This window comes from Hordeum vulgare, chromosome 2H, assembly GCF_904849725.1.
Source record: "Hordeum vulgare subsp. vulgare chromosome 2H, MorexV3_pseudomolecules_assembly, whole genome shotgun sequence".
NCBI lineage: Eukaryota > Viridiplantae > Streptophyta > Magnoliopsida > Poales > Poaceae > Hordeum > Hordeum vulgare.
Window position 1 is genome coordinate 194,045,458 of NC_058519.1, and position 12,449 is coordinate 194,057,906.

Here is a 12,449-nt window from a genome sequence, read left to right on the forward strand (position 1 = left end):
CAAAAAAAACTTAGCTGCGATCCCGAATCGCCTAAGTACTAACTTCCTCCGAGTGTGCACTATACGTCGCACTCGGGGACTTAGCCGCGATCCTGAATCGCCTAAGTACTACCTTCCTCCGAGTGTGCACTTCACGTCGCACTCGGAGACTTAGCTGCGATGCTGCATCGCCTAAGTACTAACTTCCTCCGAGTGTGCACTATACGTCACACTCGGGGACTTAGACGTGATCCTGAATCGCCTAAGTACTACCTTCCTCCGAGTGTGCACTTCACGTCGCACTCGGAGACTTAGTTGCGATCCTGCATCGCCTAAGTACTAACTTCCTCCGAGTGTGCACTATACGTCACACTCGGGGACTTAGCCGCGATCCTGAATCGCCTAAGTAATAACTTCCTTCGAGTGTGCACTATACGTCACACTCGGGGACTTAGCTGCGATCCTGCATCGCCTAAGTACTAACTTCCTTCGAGTGTGCACTATACGTCACACTCGGGGACTTAGCTGTGATCAAGAATCACCTAAGTAATAACTTCCTTCGAGTGTGCACTATACGTCGCACTCGGGGACTTAGCTGTGATCACGAATCACCTAAGTAATAACTCCCTCCAAGTGTGCACTATACGTCGCACTCAGGGACTTAGCTGCGATCCTGAATCGCCTAAGTAATAACTTCCTCCGAGTGTGCACTATACGTCGCACTCGGGGACTTAGCTGCGATCCTGAATCGCCTAAGTAATAACTTCCTTCGAGTGTGCACTATACGTCACACTCGGGGACTTAGCTGTGATCAAGAATCACCTAAGTAATAACTTCCTACGAGTGTGCACTATACGTCGCACTCGGGGACTTAGCTGCGATCCTAAATCGCCTAAATACTAACTTCATCCGAGTGTGCACTATACGTCACACTCGGGGACTTAGCTACGATCCTGCATCGCCTAAGTATTAACCTCCTTCGAGTGTGCGCTATACATCACGCTCGGGGACTTAGCTGCGATCCTGAATCGCCTAAGTACTAACTTCCTTCGAGTGTGCACTATACGTTGCACTCGGGGACTTAGCTGTGATCAAGAATCCCCTAAGTACTAACCTCCTCCGAGTGTGCACTATACGTCACACTCGAGAACTTAGATGTGACCAAGAATCACCTAAGTATTAAATTCCTCCGAGTGTGCACTATACGTCGCACTCAGAGACTTAGCTGTGATCAAGAATCACCTAAGTCTTAATATTCTCCGAGTACGCACTAAGTGTTGCACTCGAAACAACATTCAAGCAAAAGACTAAATGTTTTCATTCCGACTCCAACAGTCTAGAAATAATAATTGACTCGGTGCGGATCAAGATTACCCGCACCGATTTAAAAGTATGACGGCCAACAGAAGTGGCCAGAATATATTACAGGTAAACACTCGGCATACCGAGGACAAAGTTTGATCACGCGTCAGCTGGGCTGGCGTCAGGACTGGAGGGCTCCACAAAAGTGTCCAAGTCAATTCCATCAGCGATGCGGGTAGCAGTCTCAAGGAACGTCTCCATGAAGTCTTCGAATCGAAGCTTCTTCATGTTGGCGACCTTCAACGCCTTCAGCTTATCTTCCCGCACCTCCTTGCAATGGACTCGGACCAAGGACAGCGCAACATCAGCACCGCAACGCGCTGCCGATTTCTTCCAGGATTGCACTCGGCTCGGAACCTCCTCCAGTCGCCCCGTCAGGGTCTCCATCCCCTCCCGCGACTCGTCTTGTGGCCCAAGTTCCTTGTTAATTCGGCTGACGACTTCTCTCAGTCGACCGATGAAAGGACCTACTTTGCCTATGTGGATATGTGCCCGGAGCAGATCCCGATTGGCGTCCTCGCCGAGTGGAATTTTGTCCTTAATAGACCGCTCCACAGCCGCCACTTCAGCTCCAGCGTCTCCGCAAAAGTCTGCAACGAACAATCAAGCAGACAATAAAAACCGAGTGTACGGCACACGGTACAACTACTCGACAAAGCATAAGACTTACCAACCAGACGGGTCATCATTTGCGCAGCCCAGTCGGTGACATACTTCTCTTGAGCTATGCATCGTTTGTTCAGGACGCCCATCTGATTGTGCAATTCGGTCCTCTGTTTCCCCATCCTCTGCACCTCCGCCGTCAACACCCTGTTTGCCTCCAGAGCCTCTTCCAAGGACTTTTCTCGCACTTCCAGAGCGTCCTTCATGCCAGCCATGGCGAGCATTGCAGCTTCCAGTTCACCAGCATACTGGTTCCTCTCCGCTCTCAGGGCTTCGTAAGCCGTTCCCATTTCACAAGTTTTCTGCACCAAGAAACAAAGGGTAATCAGCAAGTTTATCAGTTCACAGGCTAAGTTCTTCAGACCCCTGCCGACGCAAGCAGTCGACAGCGATCTCGGGGACTACACCCAGTGGGTTCACTAAGAGTGACCCCACTGGCATGCACCTCAAACAGGTCTGCCCTATTGAGGTGCACGTTTTCACCTACGCCTCCGAGGCCAATACTACTCGACCTGCGTGCAATTTACTCTCGGGGACTCTTACCGAAAGAGTGCTCCGACTGCAGTAAGTACTCGCACTCGGAAATCTTGTCTACGGACGCAACCAAACTAAGGACCAAATGTATAAAGACAACTGTCGGTGCAAGCACTCGACAGAAGTCTCGGGGACTACACCCACTGGGTTCACTCGGAGTGAACCCATTGCATACAACAGACAACACCCAGTGGGTTACAGAAGAAAAGTAAGTACTTACTAGACTACTTACTCGGATGTCATCGCGCAGCTCCAAGCTCCGCTGGTACAAAGCCGCAACAGAGTCATAAGCCTTCTTGGCCTCTCCGGCCATCAGCTCCGCCTGGACCATGGCCCCCTTGGCCGCTCCCACCTGCTCCTCTGGGACACACCGAATGCTGAATTTAGCATTCGACGAACCGGGAATCGTGGGAAGTTCCTGGGGCATCCCAAGGTTCACCCCAGTCGGTTCCTCGCCCACCGGCACCGGTTCAGTCGGTGGAGGCACTTCGGTCGGTGGAGCGTCGGCGGCAGGGGCGGCAGCAGGAGGAGCAGCCTCAGGGATAGGCTCCACGACAGGCTCCACGACCGGGTCGGCTCTCCCTTGGTCGTCCCTGTCCAGGCAAGTCGCCCCTGACAAGCCGAATAACACGGCGCCTCAGAAAAAGAGAAGGATGGCGCAGTCTACAGGAATAAAATACCCGACTCTCCCACAACATACCTGGCTGGGACGAAACGACGTTGTCCGTATCCATGGGGTCGTCCCCTTGGCGGGCCGGCGAGGTCGCAGAAGTGGCAACCCTGTCGAGTGAAGTCCATTCGACTTGTAAAGCAGGAGTTCACTCGGTCAACAGGAAGAGCCGAAAGTTAGATTCACTTACGTGGAGGTGACGGGGATGGCCATCCTCATCCGCGGCAGAGCCTTCCGAGGTTTGGGCCCACTCGGCTTGGGCGCCCTGGAGGACTGACCTGCAGGTTCAGCGGCTGCGTCCCTGGCCCTCTTGGTGCCTCGAACACTCGGTACCGCCGGGGCAGCAAGCGGAGCACTCGACGACGCGGGAGGAGCTGAAGGGACGACGGGCTCATGCCGACGCTTACTCCGATGCTCTGGCCGCGGAGGTGGCGAGTCTGGCTCTTCATCCTCTTCCTCTTCCTCGCTGTCCTCCTCCTCCGACTCCCCGCTGTCGGAGACGTATTCGGCGCTCTCCACGCTCCCCTCCTGGCTGCCTTCCTCCTCCTCCTCCTCCGGATTCCCGTTCGAGACGGGGGAGAACCAGTTGGTCCACGCCTGCATGAATTTCAGTCGGAAACATTAAGCATCACGCGGAGATATAAGTAAATGAATGGAATAAAGACGATTCGATGCACTCGGCTGATGCCACCCACCTGATTCGGTGGAGGGTTGTCCGCGCTGTAAGGCGCCACTCGGCGAGATCCTTTAGGGTTCTCACAAGGACCCGTGATTTGGAGCACCAACGAGGTCACCTTCTCCTCGAGTATGCCCACCACGATGGTCCGAGTGGAATCCTCGGGCCCTGTGTAGTGCCACATAGCGTGGTCCCGAGCCTGCAGAGGCTGGATCCGCCGACCGATGAAGACTTCCAGCAGGTCTATACCGGTGACTCCTCTCCTGACAACGTCCACGAGTGCCTCAACCAAAGGCTGGATATCATTCTTCTCGGCCTTGGAGAGCGCGAGTTGTTTGGGCGGAGCGGGACGGTCTAGACTAAACGGAGGCAGCCCAGTCGATGCATTCGGATAGGCTATGTCCTGGCAGTAGAACCACGTCGACTGCCAATTCCTGACCGACTCGCTCAACTGGAGAGCGGGATAGCTACTCCGACTCTTCTTCTGAAACCCTAAACCCCCGCAGAGCTGGAGGAGATGCGTCTTGTCATCTGACTGACTAAGACGTTTGATGGTTTGAGAGCGGGCGGAGAAGATATGTTTGAATAAACCCCAATGGGGGGGGCAACCGATAAAGCACTCGCACAAAACAATGAAGGCAGAAAGATGGGCGATGGCATTCGGAGGGAAGTGATGGAGTTGAGCACCAAAATGATTCATGATGCCTTTGAAAAAGGGATGCGGGGGCAGAGAGAAACCTCTGTGAACATGGCTGAGGAGCAAGACGCGCTCCCCCTCCCGTGGCGCCGGCTCGACCTCGTCGTCCGCCGGCAGCCTCCAGGACTTATGCGCGAGCAGGCCGTGCTCTACCAGCTCCAGCAGGTCCCCCTCCGTCACCGTGGAGGGGAGAAAGTCTCCCTGGATCCACCCCGTGGGCAACGGCTGCTGCCGCCGCTGAGCAGCCGCCGCCTTGTTCTTCTTCTTCCTCGCCTCCATCTTGCTGGTCTGACCTTTGGTCATGGAGGCGATGGTGAGCTCTCGAGAAGGAGAGGAAGAGAGGGGTGTATGAGCGGAGGAGGTGGCGAGGAAGATGGAGCAGGCAAGAGCGAAAGATTCGGCGAGCGTAACCGAAGGGTCTCGTCGCCCAGAGTTAAATAGAGCACCGACTGGGTCGCTGGCGAGCGGGCCCAAAATCTTATCTACCCAACCAGCCGCGGCGATATCAGCGGAGGAGTTGAAGGCGCGAGGATCGAGGAGTCAGGCGCTACTCGAGCGCGCTGACGTCGTCCCCGCTGAGCGAGCGGAACCCGAAATATGAGATCCCGGAAAATCCGCCGCTGTCAGTTGACCGGGCGCGTCAAAAGATGTCGTGGAAGCACTCGGTTCCCGACAGTCTGTTTCGCAAGCACTTCCACTCGGAGCGTTGGTCGAGAGAGATAAAATGGATACAGGCAAGCAATGCCCAAGCCGAACCTAGTTCAGTCGGATCTGAACCTCAAGCACCGCTTCTACATTTCAACCCCAATCCATTCGGGGACTAATGATGGGGTCATAGTCCTAGGGTAGGGTCATAGGCCTGCCCTACATGTCCTACCCAAGGACTACCCCACACAAAGGACAGGACCTTAAGTCTGCTCCGACTGAATTAAGGTATCCCCATCATCCAGTCGGTAACAGGCCCTGAATCATCCAGTCGGTAACTAGCATTCGGAGGACACCAGGCTCACCGACTGGATGCACTCGGTACGTCGTAACCTCTCCCGAGGGAAATTGCCGTACGTTTCTGGGTGCATTTATTAGCATTTAGAGCATACGTTACCTGTAACATACGCATTCAATCGTCACTACTCCACCCCTGAGTCAGAACCGTTGTGGAGGGCAGCGCACTCTATATAAGCCGCCCTCCCCCACTGGTCATGGGGTTAGCAAAACATTGTACTCCATATTACACTCGGTAACAAGCTCCGAGAGCACTGAGACGTAGGTCTATTACCTCCACCGTAGAGGGGCCTGAACTCATACAACCTCGCCGTAGCTAGGACTCTGCCCATCTCATTCGTACCCTACACATCTACTGTCAGGCCTATACCCACGACAGTATTCGTTCGATATTTTGATGTGTTGTATGTTGTCTTTCCTCTAGTGGTGTTATGTGAACGTCGACTACATAACACTTCACCATTATTTGGGCCTTGAGGAAGGCATTGGGAAGTAATAAGTAGATGATGGGTTGCTAGAGTGACAGAAGCTTAAATTCTAGTTTATGCGTTGCTTCGTAAGGGGCTGATTTGGATCCACTAGTTTAATGCTATGGTTAGACTTAGTATTAATTCTTCTTTCGTAGTTGCGGATGCTTGCGAGAGGGGTTAATCATAAGTGAGATGTTTTTCCAACTTAGGACAGCACCGAAGCACCGGTCCACCCACATATCAAATTATCAAACTAGCGAACGTGAATCATATGAACATGATGAAAACTAGCTTGACAGAAATTCCTATGTGTCCTCGGGAGCGCTTCACCTCATATAAGAGTTTGTCCAGGCTTGTCCCTTGCTACAAAAGGGATTGGGCCATCTTGCTGCACCTTTGTTACTATTGTTACTTGCTACTCGCTACAAATTATCTTACCACACAACTATCTGTTACCGATAATTTCAATGCTTGCAGAGAATACCTTGCTGAAAACCACTTGTCAGTTCCTTCTGCTCCTCGTTAGGTTCGACACTCTTACTTATTGAAAGGACTAAGTTAGATCCCCTACACTTGTGGGTCATCAAGACTCTTTTCTGGCGCTGTTTTCGGGGAGTGAAGCGTCTTTGGTAAGTGGAATTTGGTAAGGAAACATTTATATAGTGTGCTGAAATTCATTGTCACTTGTCATTATGGAAACTAATCCTTTGAGGAGCTTGTTTAGGGTATCTTCACCTCGAACGGAAGCACAAGGAGTCTCTCCTCAACCTACTGCACCTACTGAAAATATCTATTATGAAATTCCTTCGGGTATGCTAGAGAAACTGTTGGCTAATCCTTTTACAGGAGATGGAACATCACATCCCGACTTGCATCTAATCTATGTAGATGAAGTTTGTGGTTTATTTAAGCTTGCAGGTTTTCCCGAGGATGAGGTCAAGAAGAAGGTATTTCCCTTATCTTTGAGGGATAAAGCATTGACATGGTATAGTCTATGTGATGATACTGGATCATGGAACTACAACCGATTGAAATTGGAATTTCATCAAAAGTTTTATCCTATGCATTTGGTACATCGTGATCGGAATTATATCTATAATTTTTGGCCTCGTGATAGAGAAAGTATCGCTCAAGCTTGGGGGAGGCTTAAATCAATGTTATATTCATGCCTCAACCATGAGCTCTCGAGAGAAATTATTATTCAGAACTTCTATGCTCGGCTTTCTCATGATAATTGCACCATGCTTGACACTTCTTGTACCGGTTCTTTTATGAAGATAGATATTGACTTCAAATGGAATTTATTGGAAAGAATTAAACACAACTCTGAAGATTGGGAGTTTGATGAAGGTAAGGAGTCAGGTATGAATCTTAAGTTCGATTGCGTTAAATCCTTCATTGAAACAAATACTTTTTGTGATTTTAGCGCTAAACATGGACTTTACTCTAAGATAGTAGCTTCATTATGTGAATCATTTGATGCTCATATTAATCTCCCTAAAGAGAAGTGGTTTAAATATCATCCTCCCATTGAAGTCAATGTAGCTAAACCCAATCCAGTTGAAGAGAAAGTCATTGCTTATAATGATCCTATTGTTCCTAGTTCTTACATTGAGAAACCACCCTTCCCTGTTAGAATAAAGGATCATGCATAAGAACACCTACATAAGGGCTACATTAGAACACCTACACCCCCTGAGCAAATTAGAGTTGAACCTAGCATTGCGATTATCAAAGATCTCCTGTCCGACAATGTTTATGGGCATGATATTCACTTCTGTGAAGATGCTGCTAGAATTGCTAAACCCCATACTAGAGACAAACATAGGCCTGTTGTTGGCATGCCTGTTGTTTTTGTTAAGATAGGAGATCATTGTTATCATGCTTTATGTGACGTGGGTGCTAGTGTTAGTGCAATACCTCAATCTTTATATGATGAAATTAAAAACGAGATTGCACCTATTGAGATGGAACCTATTGATGTTACTATTCAGCTTTCCAATAGAGATACTATCTGCCCTTTGGGAATTGTTAGAGATGTTGAAGTCTTGTGTGGTAACACTAAGTATCCTGCTGATTTTCTCGTTCTTGCTATACCACAAGATAGCTTTTGTCCCATCATATTTGGCAGACATTTCCTCAGTACTGTCAATGTTCATATTGACTGTGAGAAGCAAACTGTCACTGTTGGCTTTGAAGGTGTGTCACATGAATTCAATTTCTCCAAGTTTGGTAGACAACCTCATGAAAAAGAATTGTCTAGTAAGGATGAAATTATTACCCTGGCTTCTATTGTTGTGCCTCCTACTAATCCTTTAGAGCAATACTTGCTTGAGCATGAAAAAGATATGCATATGGATGAAAGGAATAAGATAGATAGAGTTATCTTTGAACAACATCCTATCCTTAAGAATAATTTGCCTGTTGAACTACTTGGAGATCCACCCCCACCAAAGGGTGATCCTGTGTTTGAGCTTAAACAGTTACCTGATACTCTTAAGTATGCTTATCTTGATGAAAAAGAGATATATCCTGTTATTATTAGTGCTAGCCTTTGAGAGCATGAAGAAAATAAATTATTGAAAACTCTAAGGAAGAACCGTGCTGCTATTGGATATACTCTTGATGATCTTAAGGGCATTAGTCCCACTCTATGCGAGAATTAAATTAAAACAGATCATGATTCCAAACCAGTTGCTGATCATCAACTGAGATTAAATCCTAAGATGAAAGAGGTAGTAAGAAAAGAAATACTAAAGCTCCTGGAAGCAGCTATTATCTATCATGTTGCTCATAGTGATTGGGCAAGTCCAGTGCATTGCGTCCATAAGAAGGGAGTTATTACCATTGTCCCTAATGATAAAGATGAATTGATCCCACACTGAATTATTACTGGCTATAGGATGTAATTTATTTTAGGAAATTGAATAAAGACACCAGGAAAGATCATTACCCCTTGCCTTTTATTGACCAAATGCTAGAAAGGTTGTCTAAACACGCACACTTCTGCTTTCTAGATGGTTATTTTGGTTTCTCCCAAATACTTGTTGCGCAATCTGATCAGGAGAAAAACCACTTTTACCTGCCCTTTCGGTACCTTTGCTTAGAGACGTATGCCTTTTGGCTTATGTAATGCACCTGCTACCTTTCAAAGATGTATGATGGCTATATTCTATGACTTTTGTGAAAAGATTGTTGAGGTTTTCATGGATGACTTCTCCGTTTACGGGTCTTCTTTTGATGATTGCCTCAGCAACCTTGATCGAGTTTTGCAGAGATGTAAAGATACCAACCTTGTCTTGAATTGGGAGAAGTGCCACTTTATGGTTAATGAAGGCATCGTCTTAGCACATAAAATTTCTGAAAAAGGTATTGAAGTCGATAAGGCTAAAGTTGATGCGATCGAGAAAATGCCATGCCCCACAGACATCAAAGGTATAAGAAGTTTCCTTGGTCATGATGGTTTCTATAGAAGGTTCAATAAAGACTTCTCTAAGATTTCTAGGCCTCTTACCAATCTCTTGCAAAAAGATATTCCATTTGTTTTTTAGGATGATTGTGAAGAAGCATTTGAAATACTTAAGAAGGCCTTGATAACTGCACCTATTGTTCAACCACCTGATTGGAACCTACCTTTTAAAATTATGTGTGATGCTAGTGATTATGCTGCTGGTGCTGTTCTAGGACAAAGACTTGATAAGAAATTGAATTTTATTCATTACGCTAGTAAAACTCTAGACAGTGCCCAAAGAAACTATGCTACTACTGAAAAGGAATTTTTAGCAGTCGTGTTTGCATGTGAAAAGATCAGATCTTACATTGTTGATTCCAAAGTTACTATTCACACTGATCATGTTGTTATTAAGTATCTCATGGAAAACAAAGACGCTAAACCTAGACTTATCAGATGGGTTCTCGTGCTACAAGAATTTGATTTGCATGTTGATAGGAAGGGCGCTGAGAACCCCGTAGCAGATAACTTGTCTAGGTTGGAGAATGTTCTTGATGACCCACAACCTATTGATGATAGCTTTCCTAATGAGCAACTGAATGTCATCAATGCTTCACGTAGTACACTGTGGTATGCTGATTATGCAAATTATATTGTTGCCAAATATATACCACCTAGTTTCACATACCAGCAAAACAAGAAATTCTTCTTTGATTTGAGACATTACTTTTGGGATGATCCTCACCTTTATAAAGAAGGAGTAGATGGTGTTATTAGATGTTGTGTACCTGAGCATGAACAGGGACATATCCTACAGAAGTGTCACTCCGAGACTTGCGGAGGACACCATGCGGGAGATAGAACTGCACACAAGGTATTGCAATCCGGTTTCTATTGGCCTACCCTCTTCAAGGATGCTCGTAAGTTTGTCTTGTATTGTGATGAATATCGAAGAATAGGTAATATCAGTAAACATCAGGAAATGCCTATGAATTATTCACTTGTTATTGAACCATTTGATGTTTGGGGTTTTCATTATATGGGACCTTTTCCAAAGTCTAACGGGTATACTCATATCCTAGTTGATGTTGATTACGTTACTAAGTGGGTAGAAGCTATCCCAACTAGTAGTGCTGATCATAACACCTCCATTAGGATGCTTAAAGAAGTTATTTTCCCTAGATTTGGAGTCCCTAGATAGTTAATGACTGATGGTGGTTCACATTTTATTCATGGTGGTTTCCGTAAAACGCTTGCTAAGTATGACGTCAACGATAAAATTGCATCTCCCTATCATCCTCAGTCTAGTGGTCAAGTAGAGCTAAGTAATAGAGAAATTAAACTAGTTCTGCAAAAGACTATTAATAGGTCTAGAAAGAATTGGTCTAAGAACCTTGATGATGCACTGTGGGCTTATAGAACTGCTTATAAGAATCCTATGGGTATGTCTCCATACAAAATGGTTTACGGTAAAGCATGTCATTTACCTCTTGAGCTAGAGCATAAGGCTTATTGGGCAATGAAAGAGCTCAACTTTGATTTCAAACTTGCTGCTGAGAAGAGGTTATTTGATATTAGCTCACTTGATGAATGGAGAACTCATGCATATGAAAATGCCAAGTTGTTTAAAGAAAAAGTTAAGAGGTGGCATGATGAAAGGATACAAAAACGTGAGTTCAATGTAGATGATTATGTATTGCTATACAATTCTCATTTAAGATTTTGTGCAGGCAAGCTTCTTTCTAAATGGGAAGGTCCTTACATTGTTGAGGAAGTATATCGTTCCGATGCCATAAAGATCAACAACACGGAGGGTAATTTTCCAAGAGTTGTAAATGGGAAAAGAATCAAGCATTATATCTCAGGTACTCCCATAAATGTTGATAGCAATATTATTAATACCATAACTCCGGAGGAGTACATAAGGGATATTTATCAGCCTGTTTCAGACTCCAAAAACGAAGAGGTATGTGATTCGGTAAGTAAACCGACTCCAAAACTTTTCCAATAGCAATTTTTCTCCGTTTTGGAATTTATAGAAAAATAGAAAAATTTAAAGTAGTCCGGAAAGCGCACGAGGAGGCGACAAGACTGCCAGGCGCGGCCTACCCCCTGGTCGCGCCTGGGTGGCTTGTGGGCACCTCGTGTGTCTCCTAGACTCTATTTTCTTGTGGAATACTCCTTTTGGTCGGGAAAAAATCATTATATATTCTCCTGGAAGTTCTGACCCTCGTATCGCACAAATATCCTCTGTTTTCGTTTTGAGTTACTGTGCAGACAGAACTAGATCGCTATGGCGTCCCCAAAAGTTCTGAAGGACAAGTTCTTCGAGAAGGTCATCAATCCCTACCTCGCGGGAGTGTTGCAACACCCTCAATCTATCGAGATGCATGAGGGGGTGCTGCACATCCGTGATATTGAGGGGCCCAAGAAGATCGGAAGCGTGGAGGCAAGGCTCGAAGCAATGGAGCCGCAAGTCTTCAAGTGCCAAGGGATGGTGGAACACGGACTCAACGTGAACCACTTGATGATCACGGAGTTCACCAACAAGCACAAGATCGATGCCAATGACATCAGGAAGCACCTCTCCAGACCCTATAACATAATTGATCACCTCCAAGCCCAGATCTATGACCTGGAGAACCAAAACTGTGAGTATGAGTATAGATTTAAATCAATACGGCTGGCTGCAGATTTGAGGATTCCGGAGACTCGTTCATCTTTCCATGATGGAGCACCTATGCCTTGGAAGACGAAGAATCAACCCCAGATTGCAACAACTCCACCACCATCACCTTCGAAGGAAGACAATTAAGCACGGGTATGGGAACTCCTCTTGGCTTGTGCCAAGCTTGGGGGAGTTGCCCCGGTATCGTATCACCATCACATCTTTTGCCTTTACCTTTTTCTTAGTTCGATCCTTTTTGGTTTTATCTTTCTCTAGT